General features: G+C 45.2%; 1 pseudogene; it reads left to right on the top strand.

Moving 5' to 3' along the window:
* Nucleotides 1-9,282, top strand: part of LOC125546523 — a 72,337-nt pseudogene extending 63,055 nt beyond the window's left edge.
* The last annotated feature ends 9,404 nt before the right edge of the window (nucleotides 9,283-18,686 follow it).

Below are 18,686 nucleotides of genomic sequence, written 5' to 3'. Positions count from 1 at the left end.
AGAAGCTCCTCTGTCCCTCGTGAGCTCATCGTTGGCATATACGACACCATCATTGTCTGTTCGAATAGCACTATCCCACAACTCTTTGTTTTCCTCCACTACCCACATACCTAGTCAACTAACTGGTGGGGCTGCATCTCACAGCTCTTCCCTTCACTCTTACAACTCTTTCTCCTTGTTTTACACAACCCACCACACACACACACCGAGAGGGAAACACTAGATTTGCTTTGCGCGGAAGCATTTCTCCTTGGTGGCACTAGAGGCTAGTGCGTTGTTTCCGACTGTTAACCAAATAGCAAACTTGGTTCCTCACAGCCTTTTCCTCTCCTCTTGGCCTCTCTTATATAGATAACTTGGCTACATGTGTAGGCTGTTAGCCTCAGCTAAATTCATGCCAAACACCATCACTAAGTGGAATCATTCAACGAAAACTCACGACTTAACCAAATTGCTTGGCTGGCTACTCACACAACTATGCATACATGCAAGGGAAAACACATATCTGCTAAGCTTGAAATGCATGTTGTATATTGAGGCGTCCACTTTCGTAACATAGGTGTCCTCCTATTGTTATCATACTATCATTACGAATTATTCTGTGCATCAGCACTGACCGCAACAAGCTTCTTTTATTAGATGATCTCCAAGCTATGCAACAGATATTCCTCATATAAATCCACCAAACGGTCATGAGTTTCAGCCCCCTGGCAAACTCTTCAAAGTAACCAGCATCAGAGAATTCATCCTGAAAATGGCTTCCCTGAGAAGCATGCCCACGACCCCTTCTCGGCCTATCACTACGCGCGCCACCACGACCATGACCACCAGTGAGCATACTAGAAAGTAGATCAAAGATCGTTAAACACAAATGTGTTTTTCTTCTGTCTTCCTCATCTCCCACCAAAAATTAACAAGGTCTAAAAGTAAGGGAGGTATGGGATTTCAGGACCTCGGATTATTTAACCAAACCCTCATAGCTAAACGAGTGTGGCAGTTGTTCGTTTATCTGGACTCGTTGTGTGCTAAGCTGATGAAGGCAACGTATTATCCTCTAGGACATATTCTTGATACGGTGGTTCCGCAGTCTGCATGAGTGACTTGGCAAGGTATTATGCATGGTCTGGAACTTCTTCAGAAGGGAGTCATTTGGCGGGTGAGTGATGGATCTAGCATTGATATTCGGAGGGATAATTGGTTACCTAGGAGCTCTGGCCTTAAAATTTCAGCTAAAAGGCATAATACTAGATTGAAGTGGGTCTTCGATTTGTTCTTGAGCGGGAGAAAGGTTTGGGATGAAAATTTTATTAAGTATCTTTTCCGTCGCCATGATGCATAGGAGATTCGTAAGATTCATATCCACACTTCTAGGGATGAGGATTTTATTGCGTGGCACTATGAGAAGAATGGTATATTTTTCGTTAAAAGTGCGTGCAATTTAGCGCTTAAGTTGAAGGATAGTCAGGATAAAGCGGGTCAATCTAGTGGCGAACCAAACGGAGAAAAAAGGCTTTGGAATCTAATTTGGAAGGCTAATATTCCTCAGAAGATAAGCATTTTTGCATGGTGTGCCGCATCTGATAGCTTGGCGGTCCAGACTAATAGAGTTAAACACCATCAGATTACTTCAGGTATGTGCTCTATTTGTGGAGTAGAAGATGAAAGCACTTTTCATGCTCTTGTTACTTGTTCAATGGCTAGTGCTATGTATTGGCTTTGAGAGAGTTGTAGAATATTCCTGATGAAGAGTTGTTCAAATTATCGAGACCAGATTGGCTTTTGATTTTGTTGGCATTTGAGCTTGCAACAGCGAGAGCAAATTTTGTTTCTCTTCTGGCAAGCGTGGCACCTGAGAAACGATTTAATTATTGGAAAGGGGAAGGAATCCTATCAGGATACTATTGAGGTTGTTCCTAGTAACAAAGGTAAGGGGGAAATGGGAGGTGCTATACCAGTTTATGCACCATTACAAGATCATGTGGTGTGGAAACCTTATGATTACATCAAGATCAATGTCCATGCGAGTTATGTGGAGAGTATTAATGCTGTCAGTGTGGGGGTGGTCACTAGGAACTCATCTGGTGAAGTTATTATTTCTTTGTGGGACTTTTATGTCAGTGTTCCAGCGTGAATGAAGCTGAGCTGCGTCCATGCATGGCAGGCATTTATATTGTTATTACTCTTCACCGGTCCATTATTCTGGAGACTGGTTGTGCTTTTATTCGTTATTTCTTTGCAAATGAGAAGCTTGACATGTCTCCTCTTGTTCATATGAAGAAAGAAGCCTTGAGTATATCCAGGATGATCAAGGATTTTAAAATTGCGAAAATCAACCAGCTAGCCAATGGGATGGCTCACAAAATTGCGAAGTTTAGCTTTATTAATAGATCTGATGGGATTGTTCTTAATAGTGTTCCGCCCTGCATGGTGAATTTTGTAATGAACGATCCTAATAACCTTTTTTAAATAGTTAATTTATGGGTCTTTTTCAGAAACAAGATCATTAAACATGAGGGTGAATGTCGGGTGAACTCGGTCCTCGTGCTTGGTACGAAAATGTCTAATCATGCCGCATACATCACACCAATCTGGAAGCCGCTCATATTTAATCCAAAAAGATCTGACATTTTCAATATTTCACCATACAAATTCCAAGAGAAGTCGTTCGAGGCTGTTTCAGCAGCATCAAACTCCCTCACCTTTGAGGCAGAGACTTTACCATTGAGTTGTACCCATCTGGCAAATCATGAATCGGCACCCAAATCTTGAACTGGAAATGGTCGATTCTAGACGTCTTAGAGAATCCATCATACGAAGCTAGGATAACCGGGCTGCCACGAAATTGCGATGGACCTCCTCCATTGCTTTGTCCAAATCACCAAGGCACAAAAACTTTGATATGAACAAATTATCCACCAATGATCTAAACTTTACTTCCAGAGCTAGATCCCATGTAATTCTCATGTTTTATAAAATAATCTCACTATACTCTTAACCTATGTGGAGTCTGATGATGGCCACTCAGCAGGTTGCCCCTGCCGGTAGCAATTCTTCCTTCTCAAACACCACATCATCAAGATTGGCTTGAGACAATCCGAGCCTCTTCACCATCTTTTCAAGGTCATGATCCATAGACAAACTAGACACCATCCTTGAAACCCTGGACACCTAAGAGTATCTCATGATCCAGACCCCAAGGCGCGCCTACCCTCCAAGCAATCGCACCAAAGTCGGTCTGTGACACAAGGTCGCCCCTGAGTCAGCCTGAGTGGGGATTGCCGACGGGGATCAGGCGGGGTGGGGGTGGGATACTCAACGCAGCCAAAGGATGATGCAAGGAGGTAGACCTAACATGAGGGGGAAAACTCCACAATAAAATCCACGGCGAATATTGTGGCTTCCATGGCTCAAATATGCGTGAACCATTTTTCATTTGTAATGTTTCGTTAAAATTTATTATTTAAAAAACTAAAAGGATAGTGCTTTCCATGTATATGAAGGTTTTCCGCCGCATATTTTTGAGCAATTTTGACATGCTCCCTCTTACTCCCTCTTTTCATATGAGAGATAAGAAGGTAAGAGTTAATTAGACTGACTACTTAATAAAAATTAATGACTCAGATCTATTATATACTCTTACCTCTTATGTCAATAGAGATTTTTTTTCAAAAAAAGGAGTGAATGAGCGATGTAGAAAACGAAAGTTGAAGGTGCCCTCAGAAATAAAGCTGGAACCAGATCTCATCTTCCATCTCGCCATGCTTCCAACCACTTTTTAAAAGGGAAACTGAAAAATTCACACCATTAAGGTCGCCTTCCAAGGTTACATGTTCTAGCCGTTTCTTCTCTGGTGGGGGCGTCGGCTGTGGTGCTCTCCGACAGTGAGGCTTGATACGGGAAAGTTGGAGAACTTGATGGACGTGCTGACGGCACATGCCAGTGATGCCCATGCACCGCATGGTGGAGGGAGATGCGCTCTTTGCCGGCGAGCTCGCTGCGGGCTGAGCCAACAACATGTGGGTGTTGTTTGAAGTGATACAAAGTGATCTTGAATCCAAGCGCTCTGTCCGCTTAGGTTCCGATCCAAATGGCTTCCAGCCAGCTGGTACAAAACCTATAACGCATCATCATTTGCCTGATCAGTTTCTGGCCATAGGTTATTTGATCGCACCAGTCGCATAGCAAAACATTTGGCTTGTTTGTTTCACTTCAATATCTCATAAGAGTTGTATGTAGCTAGGGTGTGTCTGGTTCAGGTCATCAACTGGAATGTAATGGGTCCGTCCCGTTCCCAGGGGTGGTTCTCGCGTTTGGTTGGGTCGAAGAACCAGAACCAAGTCATTCCATGGAATGGCATATTCGTCCCGGATGCGGAACCCGCTGGTACCTCCAAATCGGAGGAACCACACGGAACGGCTCGCGTCTTCCCTTCTCCCTAAGGCCTTATTCGGTTACACCCCTTCACAAGAGGATTGGAGGGGATTTGAGGAGGTTTTGACTTGTAGGGGATTAAATCCATTTCAATCCCTGCCAAACCCCCTCCAAATCCCTCCCAACCGAACACAGCCTAACTCTGCCCTCTCTCCCTCGACCATGCCCCAGCCTCGACCCTTCACTCATGTCTCACCGCCGGCACACTCCTGTCCCTCATGTCTCCCCGTTGAAAGGACGACCTGGTCGCTGCGGTGGGATCCTCGGGTCTGACCGGGAAGAGGCGGAGCAGCGGCGGGCGTCCGATCTGACAGGCAGAGCCACGGCGGCGGCGTCCGATCCGACAAGCGGAGCAGCGGCCGCGGCGGCCGATCTGGGAGGTAGAGCAGCGCACGCGACTCCCACTACCTCCTGCTCCGCTCGGCCTCCTGGCACCGCCTCCACGTGGGCACCATCGTCCATCAGCTCTGCTCGGCTTTCCCTGCCTCCTCGCACATGCTCTGCAATGCCCGTCCCTGGGCTACGTGCTACAGATGGGCAAGCAGCGGCAAGCAGTCACAGCAATTAGCGGCAGTAACGACCATTTTACTTGCTAGCTTCTCGTAATCACAGCAAGCTCTAATGGGGAAGATAATTATGTTCTGCCCCTTGCTAGCTTCCTTTTCCTAATGAATAGGTAGTATTTTCCTTGGCAATTATTTATTATGTGTCAAAAATATGAAGACTAGTGACAATTGTGCATATATATATATATATATATATATATATATATATATATATATATATATATATATATATATATGTGAGAAGAAACACCATTATTTTTATGCAAAAGGTGAGATGAACCAAAATGCATTCCATTCCACATCTCCAACCAAACACTAAAATGGAACCGTTCCATTTCACCTATTTGTCCAAACCAAACATAGAAACGGAACCAACGCATTCTAGTGGAATGGAACCATAACATTACATTCTACGTCCCCAACCAAACACACCCTAAGTATCCCACTAAGTCTAGGATTTCGTCCTTCCATTTAAACCAATATATAGCTTCCAGACTTGTGATGGTCTATATATAGACGAGCCACCTGGCTAGATCATCAGATGGCCATGGATATAGTCATGAGTATATTACCGCACTCTGCGTGCAATTTTGTTCTTGCTAGTCCTTGTGTGACCGTTGCACGAAATTCAACCATCAGATGCTGCATTTTGGCCTCGTATTATGCACTGGTCCTTCTGGCCAAGTCAGCGTGCAAGTTCTCAAGCCAACTAGTGGGCGATGGTATTTCCCTTCACCAGTCCCTACCTCCAACGGCATGCCTGGCACCGTGTAGCTGCCAAATACATACAGATGTGTTGTCCATGCCCTTTTTTAATAATAACCTATTGATTTGGCTGTTACCATCTCATTTCCACTGTTTGCAAGTCTCTTGTCGACATTCAAATATTCAAGACTGTTTCACAAGGAATAAACATCTTGATAGATATTTTTCATCTGTTTGTGTAAATTGTGACCTTTGAACTGAAAACATTATATTGTCCAACCCTTGCACCGAAAACATTATATGATCCAGTAATGGGAGTAACGACTGGTGCCCTCGTCCCTCCTATTGCCGTTTGCGTCCCATTGTGATTCATATTACCCTGACAAATTCTTGAAACTCACCGTTTTCAAAATCAATGGGCCTGCCTTTTCACAGTGCTATTTTCTCATCAACAAATAGGCTACGCCTTATCTCCACATCACTATGCTTGTCCAAACCAGCTGCTACTAGCGCCAATCACATTAATATTATTTTTACGGATATCCGTGGGAGAGAATTCCCACCTGAATACGTTAATAAAGAAGTTGCCGATAAATTCATGAGAGTTTCATGGTTGTGCTAATGTGTGAGAAGAGGTGGTTCCACCAAAACACCATGGCTACCTAAATTATGTTCTCTAAGCTTATGCGTTCATAGAGTGAAGTCCAATACAATGTATTCTGTTTATGAGGCAGTACTACTCGGACAACGCCACCGTGATTGAAGCAGAACAAGAACAGATGTATTTTCCAAAGGTCAGCATTTGAGTCCCTTCCTCGCTGGAGATATTCAAGCTATCCTGGCCAAGGTGCTACGTCGAGGCATCGTGAAGAGCGGCGTGCTTAGGCGCAGTGTTGCCTCGCTGCAGGTGAGCTCACCGTCAGCATGTACGGCATCATGTTGGTATGTATGCATTATCCCACAACTCTTTGTTTTCCTCCACTATCCCACAGACCTCTCTATCCGCTCAAAAATCCCACAGACCTCTCTCCAACTATCTGCTGGGACTACACCTCACATCTCTTACACTATAGACTAGCTACACTGTTTCCTGGCTCACTACCTTCTCTCGCTACCTCTTACTAGCAAGCCTGATTACATGTATAGGCTTCTGTTAGCCTCTCAAGTCTGAACTAAGCTCACGCCTCTCACACAACTCCTGGGATCACTCCACGACTATATATATGACCCAACCAAATCACTTGGCTAGTTGGCTGGCTACTCACACGATCCTGCACACATGACCCAACCAAACCAACCACTTTTGTGCTGACCGGCTCACTCAATCCACACTCCAGGACTGCTGCCTATCACCTACGACTCAACCAAACCAGCTACAGTACATGCTAACAACTTTTGACAAAAAATAGGAAATATTTTACTACTTTGATGAATGTATTTTGTATTTTCAACAGTTCACACACGTCCACGGGTACTCTTAAGCATACATGAACACCTAAGAAACAATCTGAATTTTGGTGGATTTGTTGTACTACAATACCACTCTACCCTGTATCTAAACCTTTCAGTTTGCGTCAAGGTTCGTGCTATCCTTATCTAGAAATTTCTCTTTTTTGTTTCTTTCAATCAAGACAACATTTGACCTTGAAACTTTGCAGTTCAACTATACACAAGTGCCACTCATTATAATAAAATGTTTCCAATTTTTTTGATGAAGCATAAGTTTGTCAAATTTCAAATTCTGAATTAGTTGTATCATTTTTAAACATTTATATTGCGCCAAAGGATCTGAACTGGTCAGACCCTTGTACATCACCAGGCTGCCCTTTTTTATATTGCGCCAAAACATCCGAAATTATTTCTGCACATGGTAGTACTTGTGTGTTGTTGATCTGCGAAGTTTCAAGATCAAATGTTCTTTTATTGGGGAGAAACAAAGAAAATCGAAATACAATTGCATGAACTTTGATGCAAAAATGGAAGGCGGTGATAGAGGGTAAATGATGATAATATTGTTAGTACTTTCCATAAATTCCCTGAATTGCATACCAGAGTACTATCGGTCAAATGCTGGTCTTGTCAAAAAGAATACGCCTTACATTTTAAAACAGAGAGGGAGTAGCAAGAATGAGATGATTTTGCCTATACTGTTTATGTGGCAGTACTACTTAAATGCCACAGTGACGCAGACGGACAGCTGGGGTAATTTCCAATGACTTAAATGCCACATTGATGTAGACAAACGGAGGCGGCAGGCGAGGTGAGCGGCGGATTGTACAACACCATGTGGGTACCTCTGGACTGTCTTTACAATTAAGCCGTTCGTAACTTCAAATGCAGATTTTGAACCACGAAGAAAGAGATGATGAGACTGGACCAAGAATTCACTTGTAGATCGTTAGCTTGAAGTTTAGTGTTACTACTGCACAAAAGCAAACTGTTAATATCTTGGTGTTTGTTTTCCTCCACTATCACACAACACATACGTACCAAGGGAGACACGCTCAGGGATTTGCTTTAGCCCAGAGGCATTTCTCCTTGGTGGCACTAGGACTAGTACATTATTTCCTGCCCTCACAGCCTTCTTCTCTGCTCTTTACTTCTCTTATATAGCAAACTTGGTTGCATGCATATGCTTTAGACTCAGCTAAACTCACGCTTCATACACCAGTCCTGGAATCACTTCAATAACACATGACTCAACCAAATCAGTTGGGTGGCTACTCACATGATCCTACATGCATTGGTGTCTACCTACGGCTCAACCAAATCGGACAGCTACATACAAACACTTCTATCTGAGTCATGTCTATCAACATAAACGCATCTTTTTTTTTGATAAAGAACATAAACGCATCTAACGTTTTTTTATCTTTCTACACTGTTCCTTTAGTTCTGTACTGCAGTTGCTCACATACAGCTCCTGCAGGGAAGCCGGCAGGCCCATTTCTGGCAATGATAGAATTCCTGGACAAGCCTTGATAGATAGTTTCTTGACGGAAGAAAGACGATGCAGTTCCTTAGGCAGCGATATGAGATCAGAGCAGTAGCAAAAATCAAGAATATGAAGAGATGTAAGGTGACAAATTACTTTGTCTTGTTCTTCTGTGAACGATCTCACATTCTTCGCCTGCAGAGAATGAGTGATTGAGAAATCATTGTATACCCTACAAGTTCACCAATGCAACTATACTGAGTTATTATTACCATGAAAAACACCACATGTTGGAGAGAGGGGAGGCTCTTGCAAATTGCTGTGCTAAAGAATGAAGCGTTATCAATCTCAAGCTTCTCTAGATGCAGTAAAAAGTACAGATCCTTGTTCTGCCCATCTGGAGATGAAGGGCCGCAAGGTATAGCCAAACTGGGACATTCAAAAATCCGCATGTGCTTGATACTGCAGAGAGACCCCATGCTGTCCAGAGCAGATAACCTAGCACATTTCTCAATAATAAATGTTTCTAAAGATGTGCAAGAATGGAGAATAATAGATGTCAGCCCTGGACTCCGTGATATTGCCAAGGTGGACAATGAGGTGAGATTAGAAAGGATGAAAGACAGCAACCTGTTATCCATGTGAGTAACCATAAGGTCTTGTATCGATGGTGGTAGGAGGGACCAGCTATCACTGGATTCTTTTTCTGTCCATATAGAGAAAAAATGTGGGCACCCTGTTATGTGTAGTGTTTTGAGTGAGATAAATCCAAGAAAGCCTTCATTGCACAGAAGAACCAGATCTGGGAAGTCTTGTATGCACAAATACTCAAGCCGATTTAAGAGGTCAAGTGGGATATGCAACAAGCCATCAATTGTCCAGTAGTGGTTGTAAGATGTTGAGGAGCTGAAATTCCCAGTAATCAGATCACCAACTGCCAAGGATGCTATTTTTGGACAGCTTCCAATAGTCAAGAAATAAAGGAAGGGCAATTGCAACAGCAAGTCAGATAACTGCTTCCCATTTATACCACATTCTTGGATTACAAGCTTCTTGAGCAAAGATGGGACTCCTTGATTATACGAATAAGCAGGCAAGAAAAACTTTGGGCAATCCATAATTACCAGCATCTCTAAGCAGAGAAGTCGGCTGAAATTTTCTCAGGGCAAATATGCTAGATCTAGGAAGCTTGCAATTGTTAATTTCACAAGCCCACTAAGCCTGCAGTAAGTCAAAATTGATGTTAATATCTCATCCAAGGTTCTCACACTAGCACTCCCTTTGATATGTAATGCTCGCACAAATAATCTGATGTCAGGAAATGATCCTACTCCCTCAATAGACATTATGGATAGAGATTTCATCTCACCAAACTGGGGTTAGTCAACCAGCTGAGGACAGTTGTAAATGTTAACACGACGGAGACAACAAAATGAGTGAAAGCCTTTGTCACTGGAAGAACATTGAGGTAATGCAAATAACCTTAGTTTAGGGCAATCTCTTATTGTAAGTTCTTCTAGACATGGAAAAATGACATGCTTTTCAGACTCAGTCCAATCGTCACAGTACATAACTGGTACTTCTGTTGAAGCAGACAACTGTATCAAATGTAGTGTTTTAAGTAGTGGAAATTGCCCAAGTGGCGGAAGTATCTCCCATTTTGTGCAATTCTCCAGATAGATGGACTCTAAGCTGGTGAGTGGAAAATTGGAGCTCAACCATGTCGGGGAACAAATACCTCCATAACTAGTTATATGAAGGCGCTTGAGCCCAAAACTTGGATGAAGACCCTCAAGCACCTGTGCCTCAGTAATAGAACTCACACCAAACCGATTCTTACACCATGAAAGCAACATATCATGGATGTATATCTTGTCCCTTAATCCAGCATTCTTAGACTCCTCTCTACTACCCAAATTCTCCAGATTGTAAATTGCAAGAGATCCTCCCAATTCTTTTAACCCATTCAACTGTTCAATCTGAAAGTCTTCAGTCTCTCCCACTCGGAATTCCTTCAATTCTTGGAGGAACTTTAGCCTTCCAGCTCCAGCAATCTTTGCATGCAATTCGCCTCGAGCAACAAAATGCCTCAAGTTCAAAAGATTGTTCATGCCATGTGGTAAAGCAGAAAGATCCATGCAATACTCTACATCAAGAACCTGGAGATGATAAAGTCGACATATAACCTCTGGCAAGGGTCCACCTAGTCCACTTGATATTAGTTCAAGATAGCGAAGATGGATCAATTTGCCAAAGTCACTAAGAAGAGTGTCTATGCTGGAAGTTAGTACGGATAACCTCAAAACGCGAAGATGCTGCACCTCTTTGAATACCTTGCAAAAAGTTTCAGAAAATCCTTCATCATACTTTCCAAATAACATTAATGTGCTCAACGTTTTGGTCTGCACTTTTCCACCAATGTAAGCCAGCTTTCTCTGAAAGTTATCATTGGGAGAATAATGCCGGGCACTTGTGTTCCACTTATAAGCAGATCTTGTATTGATAGATAGGTGTCGAATAGTTGGGTGACATGTTCCACTACTTGAATCAAAATTTTCCAACATATGACATTCGTCTAAAGAAACTATATGGGCCAGGTCATGAATCAGATCATGCATACAATAGTATGTGCTTCTTTGAAAAAAACCTCGGTCCACTAAATCATTCAAGTAATGATAACCAGTCTCCTCCATTCTCTTACTTCCAGAAGGAACAAAACCTTGTGATATCGAAATGCGAACCAATTCCATCCCATCAAACATGTGACCTTTAGGAAATAGTGCACAATAAGAAAAACACCTTTGGAGATGGAAAGGCAAGTGTGTGAAACTAAGTTTCAATGCAGGGATGATATCATCCGGCCCTTGCTGCAGTTTCCATTCATCACTTAGCAAAACTGACATCCAGTGCCCACCATCAAGGTTTCTTTTCAACAGTGCACCAACACTTTTTGCAGCTAAGGGCTAACCCTTCAACTTGTTGGCTATCCGCTGTCCAATAACCTGTAAACCTGGATGTCCTTCATATTACTCATCACCAAATGCACATGACTTGAACATAGGCCAAAAGCCATCATCTTTCAAGCTATCCAAATGTTGGGGCTGGAAAGCAACAATGCGCTGCACAAATTCACCGACACGGTAAATATGCACACTACAAAGCCCCCTTCACTTGTGATGAACTTTGAGGACAGCTTCAACCAACAAGTAAGCAGCGGAATAAGACAAACAACATGCACATGTGACACGGGATTTAACGTGAAAAAACCTCATCAACTTGAGGGGTAAAAAACCACGGCTGTGGACCGACCGGTCCATGCAACTTCACTATGAGAATGATGAGTACAAAGTCTTCTCTAGAATCTCTAGAGAGATTTACAACACACTCTCCACGTTGCCAACCGGCAACAGCAACAACAACCACAAGAAGCAAGATTTCAGCAAAGCAGAGTTTACACAGCTTCTGTACCCTTCAGTATTTTGCGAACTGCTCTTAAACCGCTGAACCAAACAGCACCAAATTTGGCAGACAAGTAGACACATGAGTTCTTGACATCCCCACCAAATTTCAGCTTAATCGGACATCATTTGCCTACCCAAACTGTTCGTCTCCAAACCTACTCTGTTCTGAAACTGCAGCAGTAAGAGCTGACAAAACCACTCTCAAATCAGATGCTCCACTAACCCAATCCTCAAACCAGCTAACCAGATCGAGGTACTCAAAGTAAGGAACGAGCTTACCAAGTTTGTGGTCGATCCAAGAACGTTTGAGCCTCCAATCAACAGCTTGAACACTGTCTAGTCAGATGCAGTAAATATGGACAGAACCTCTGCTTCTTCTTCTTCCTCTCTCTCAGGTTGTGGTTTCTCTTGTGTGTACTCTCTCGCACTCTCATGAATGGCAGCCACCACCAGCAAGGGGTGGGGTGGCCAGGGTTTTCTCCTTACTTCACTTCCCTTGGAAGCACTCTCAACCGTTGGATGCAACGAGGATCAACGACTCACATGTGTTGGACTTATGTGGGCTGATGTTGGGCTGCCAACACACCTCCATGTGGAGGGACTTAGCCCAACAAACTCCCCCTCTCGACATCATGTAGGGTATCACTGCCTTTCGGCAGCCATGCCAGCGAGCCGGCGGCATACTTCAAGTTTCTTCTTTGTCACCACTTTAGTCAACATATCAGTCCCATTGTCATCAGTGTGAACCTTCTCAAGTTGCATTTTCTTGAAATACAACACATCTCGAATCCAATGATAATGGACCTCTATATGCGTAGACCTTGAATGAAAGCTTGCATTCTTACTTAAGTGAATAGCACTTTGGTTGTCACAAAGCAACACATATTTGTCTTGCTTAAAACCAAGCTCACAAGCCAACCGTTTCAGCCACAATAGCTCTTTGCTCGCCTCTGTTACTGCAATGAATTCAGCTTCAGTTGTATTCAGTGCCACACATTTTTGCAGCCTCTTTGCCATGACACCGCTCCCCCTGCATAGGTAACCAAGTAACTGAAGTAGACTTCCTTCTGTCAACATCTCCAGCCATGTCAGAATCTGAAAAGGCAACCAGCTTGGCTTCACCACCGCCAGCAAAGTTTTAGATTTGTGCTGCCCCGGAGATATATCAAAATCCACTTCACGGCTTCTCAATGAGGTCTTACTGGATTGGACATAAATCTGCTTAAAGTACTAACCGCATGAGCAATGTCAGGCCTTGTACATACCATAGCATACATCAAACTCCCAACCGCTGAAGCATAAGGAACATGATGCATTTCCTTTTTCTTCTCATCAGTGGTAGGACATTGCTTTCTGCTCAACTTGAAATGGGCTGCTAGTGGACAACTCACAACTTTAGCATTTTCCATCCTGAACTTCTGAAGTACCTTCTCAATATACTTCTCTTGAGACAAGTACAACTTGTTGCAATTTCTGTCTCGCTCAATTCTCATCCCGAGAATGTTCTTTGCTGGACCTAAGTCTTTCATAGCAAGACATTTGCTCAACTCCTTTTCAACTTAGCAATCCTAGAGATATTCTTGCTAACAATCAGGATATCATCAACATAGAGCAATAATATGATGAAATCATCACCTGAGAACCTTTGAATAAACATACAATGGTCTGAGCTACACTTCTTGTAGCCTTGCTCCCCCATGACACTTTCAAACTTCATGTACCATTGACTTGGTGCTTGTTTCAGGCCATAGAGACTTTTCTTCAGCTTGCACACATAGTCTTCTTTGCCTTTCACAAGAAACCCCTTAGGTTGCTCCATGTATATTTCTTGCTCCAACTCACCATGAAGGAATGCAGTCTTCACATCTATTTGCTCAACCTCCAAGTTGAGACTTGCTGCCATGCCAAGGATTACTCTTATGGATATCATCTTCACAACCGGAAAAAAGATCTCATCATAGTCAATGCCGTTTCTCTGGCCGAATCCTTTTACAACTAGCCTAGCCTTGTACCTTGGATGTGATGTGTGCTCTTCTTGCTTGATTCTGTAGATCCACTTGTTCTTCAAAATTTTCTTGCCCTTGGGCAACTTCACCAACTCATAAGTATGATTCTTATGCAAGGAATCCATCTCTTCTTGCATAGCATTTTTCCACTCCTTCTTGTGCTCATCTTCCATTGCATCTGCAAAGCATTCAGGTTCTGAACCATCAGATAATAACACCACGTATTGATCTGAGGGTTACCTGCTACAAGGAATTCGACCCCTGTTGGATCTTCTGAGTGGAGCAGTTGGTTGACTTTCTGGTGCTGGTGCTTCCCGCTGATCCGGATCATCAACTTCAGCATCATACTCTTGTTGCTACTGCTGGGGAGCATCTTCTTCACCTGCACCACCATGTACATCATCTTGTACATCTTCTGCATCTGCTTCAACTTGCACGGGAGCTGGAGCTGCAGGAACTGGGTCAGAATCAATCATGTCTTGCTGCTGCTGAGGAGGAACCTGCCCCTTTGTCTTCACAATATCCTCAATTGTTTGGTCTTCAACAAACACAACATCATGGCTTCTCACAACTTTCCTTGCTATAGGGTCAAACAGCTTGTAGCTAAACTCATCACCACCATAGCCAAGAAAGATACACTGTCGTGTCTTCGAATCAAGCTTTGACCTTTCATCTTGAGGAATATAAACAAAGGCCTTGCACCCAAAAATCTTCAGGTGGTCATATGAGACGTCCTTGTCACACCATACCCTGTTAGGAACATCTCCCTGCAAAGGATAACTTGGTGAGAGATTAATAATATAAACTGCAGTCATCAAAGCCTCACCCCAAAACTGTTTGCGTAGCTTTGCACTTGACAACAAGCATCTAACTCTCTCCACAATTGTCCTGTTCATCCTCTCAGCAAGACCATTCAGTTGTGGTGTCTTCGAGGGACTAAATTGATGCCTAATACCTTGCTACTTGCAATATGCATTAAATGGCCCAATATACTCTCCTCCATTATCAGTGCGAATGCACTTGATCTTCTTCTCAGTTTCTCTCTCAACCGAGGCTTGGAATTGCTTGAATAGACCTAGTACTTGATCTTTGGTCCTCAAAGTGAAGGCCCAAACTTTCCTGGAAAAGTCATCAATAAAAGTCACAAAGTACTTAGCACCACCAAGAGATCTTACCGACATTTTGCAAACATCGGAATGTATCAAGTCCAGCTTCTCGGGCTTCTTGTGAGGATGTAACCCCCGGATAATTAGGCTAAAGTAAAACTCTCCTGATGATGCCATGTCATCTATGTTACTGTTGCTAATCATGTGGTAGTTCCAAAAACATTGCAAATTCAAAAATGAATTAGTGATGAATGCCCAACGTTTTCAAAAGCCAAAACAAAATTGTTCGGTGGGTGCCAAATATTGCGCTGGTAATTATTGTGTAGAGGACACAATTTTACAAAATCCCTAAATTCCCTAAACTAAATAAAACAGAAAATGAAAATAAATAAAAGAAAGAAATTACAAAAACAAAAAAGGGGGGAAGCCCCCCTGGACCAAGCGGCCTAGCTCACACCGGCCGGCCCACCTGGCCCAGCTGGCCACACCCGGCCCGCCTCCCTCTGCCGCGTCCCCTTCCCCTGTTCCCCCGACCCGGGTCGGAATAGGGCGCGTCCCCGCCGAACCCCCCTCGCCGGTGACGGGGCGAGGATAAGGCCGCCACGCCCCCGTCTCCTCGATCCCGCCTCTCACGCGCCCCCACTCTCGCCTCGGTTCCTGCGCCTTCCCCCCTCAGATCCACCGCGCCTCTCCCCCTCATTCGCCTCCGCATCCGAGCGCCACCGATGCCATGGCTCCGGCCTAGCCACGGCCACCGAGCCCACCTCGCCGCCCCACGGTGTCTCCAAGGGCCGCCGTCGTCCGCTGCTTCGACTGGTGCAACCCGTTGGAGACCAGAGCCACCGCAATGCCCCGATGCCGCCGTCTTCCTCCTCTGCTCCGACGAGACGTGTCGCCGCTCTTCACCAACTCCGGCGATGCCCCTGCAGCTACTAAACCCCCAAGGGCCACCGTGTGTGCCGCTCGGTGAGCCCCCGCTTCCTCCCCTCTCTTTCCCGAGAATTTCCGCCACTGCAGCTCCTTCCCCACCTCGTGCCCGAACGCGGCTCCGCCCGAGCTCGTCGTCGGCGTGGCTCCGGCGACCAAGTGGTCACGAGCCCGTGCGCAACGTGTTCCCCGCAATGCGTAGGACCTCCCACCTCCTTTAATTCTCCCGTCTGCACCCTACTGCCGTCGTTCGCCACTCACCCGACTGTGCAGCCGCCTGCGCGCGTCGCCGGCGCCCTTACGGTGACCAAATGGTCACGGGGCCGATCCCTATGTGCTCAGCGCATCACGCAGCTCCCCCCTAGCCTTCCTGTTAGCCCCGAAGCGCGCTGCGTCGCCGTCTTCGTCTCACGCCCGAACCACCTCACCGCCGATGAGCTCGCCGTGCTCGATTCCAGCCACCACTGCCCGCGTAACCACCACCAACCGACGCGTCGTTGTCTCGCCGTTCTAACGCGCCCGGCCGCGCTCGTTTTGGTGCCCTGTAGACGAAACCCGACGCTCGCCCGAGCCGCGTCCCCGCGTTTTGCCTCGCCGGTGCCGTCCGCTGACGTGGCTAGGCGGGCCGCACCCCCTGGGTCGCTGCCTATGGACCTGGGGGCCCCAACTGGCCACGTTGACCGAAGTCAACTTCGCTGACGTGGCAGCTACTTCCACTGACATGCGGGCCCCATGCCATAAAACAAATAAAAACAAATTTATAAACTGCTAATTAATTAAGTTAATTAACTGAAACCTAATTAGACACTGACTGCTAGGACCCACCCACTAATTAACCTATTTAGTTAGTCTAAACCCCCTATTATTGCCCACTGACAATGACATGTGGGTCCCACTGGACCCACCTGTCTGGTTTGACTGGTCACCCGACTAGTTGACCTGCTGACATCACTCTGATGTCATGCCTGTGTCATCATTCACTGTTTTGGATAATGTTAGAATTAAATAACTAATTAAAATCAGAAAATGATTTAAATCTTTAGAAAATCATATCTTTTAACTCGTAACTCGGATGAAAATACTTTCTACATGAAAGTAACTCAGAACGACGAGACGAACCCGGATACGCAACCCGTTCGTCCGCCACGAATCCCTAGCATACCGAACACGCAACTTTCCCCCTCCGGTTCATCTGTCCGAAAACGCGAAACACTAGGAATACTTTCCCGGATGTTTTCCCCTTCACCGGTACCACCTCGTACTGCGTTAGGGCACAACTAGCATCACGCTTTGTCATGTCATGCATCGTCATGAATTTGTTTGCATTATATTTATTGTTTCTTCCCCCTCTTCTCTCGCTAGACATCGAGACCGACGTCGCTGCTACCCAGTACGACTACGGTGTTGACGACCCCTCTCTCTTGCCAGAGCATCCAGGCAAGCCCCCCGCCCCCCTTGATCACCAGATATCGCCTACTCTACTCTCTGCTTGCATTAGAGTAGTGTAGCATGTTACTGCTATCCGTTAGTCCTATCCTGATGCATAGCCTGTCATTGTTGCTACAACTATTGTTACCTTTACCTGCAATCCTAATGCTTAGTATAGGATGCTAGTTTATCATCAGTGGCCCTTCATTCTTGTCCGTCTGCCATGCTATACTATCGGGCTGTGATCACTCGGGAGGTGATCACGGGTATATACTATATACTTTATATATGATATTTGTGGTGACTAAAGACGGGTCGGCTCGTAGGAGTACAAGCGAGTGATTCACGGATTGGGTCCGAAAGGACGTTTGTCCCGACGGCCCTCTGAGTGGATCTTTGTGGCGAAGCGACAGGGTAGGTTGAGACCACCTAGGAGAGAGGTGGGCCTGGCCCTGGTCGGCGTTCGCGGTTATTTCAAAATAACACGTTTAACGAGATCTTGGTATTTGATCTGAGTCTGGCTACTGGCCTATACGCACTAACCATCTACGCGGGGACAGTTATGGGCACTCGACGTCGTGATATCAGCCGAAGCCTTTGTGACGTCAGCAACTGAGCGGCGCGCGCCGAATTGGACTGGAACGCCTGCTAGGCTAGGTCTGCTTCCGGCCGCCCATGCAACATGCAGGTGTGCTAAGGGCGATGGGCCCAGACCCCTGGGCGCTTAGGTTTAGACCGGCGTGCTGACCTCTCTGTTGGTCTAGGTGGGGCTGCGACATGTTGATCTTCCGCGGCCGGGCATGACCTCGAAAAGTGTGTCCGGCCAAATGGGATCAAGCGTGTTGGGTTATGTGGTGCACCCCTGCATGGAAGTTAATCTATTCGAATAGTCGTGATCTTCGGTAACAGGACGACTTGGAGTTGTACCTTGACCTTATGACAACTAGAACCGGATACTTAATAAAACACACCCTTCCAAGTGCCAGTTACAACCGGTGATCGCTCTCTCACAGGGCGACGAGGGGAGGATCATCGGTTAGGATTATGCTATGCGATGCTACTTGGTGAACTTACCATCTACTCTCGTCTCCTGCTGCAAGATGGAGGTGGCCAGAAGCGTA

The sequence above is a fragment of the Triticum urartu genome, chromosome 3 (genome assembly GCF_003073215.2).
Source record: "Triticum urartu cultivar G1812 chromosome 3, Tu2.1, whole genome shotgun sequence".
Taxonomy (NCBI): Eukaryota; Viridiplantae; Streptophyta; class Magnoliopsida; order Poales; family Poaceae; genus Triticum; species Triticum urartu.
Note: the sequence above shows the minus strand (reverse complement) of the source record. Positions and strands in the feature narration are given on the sequence as shown.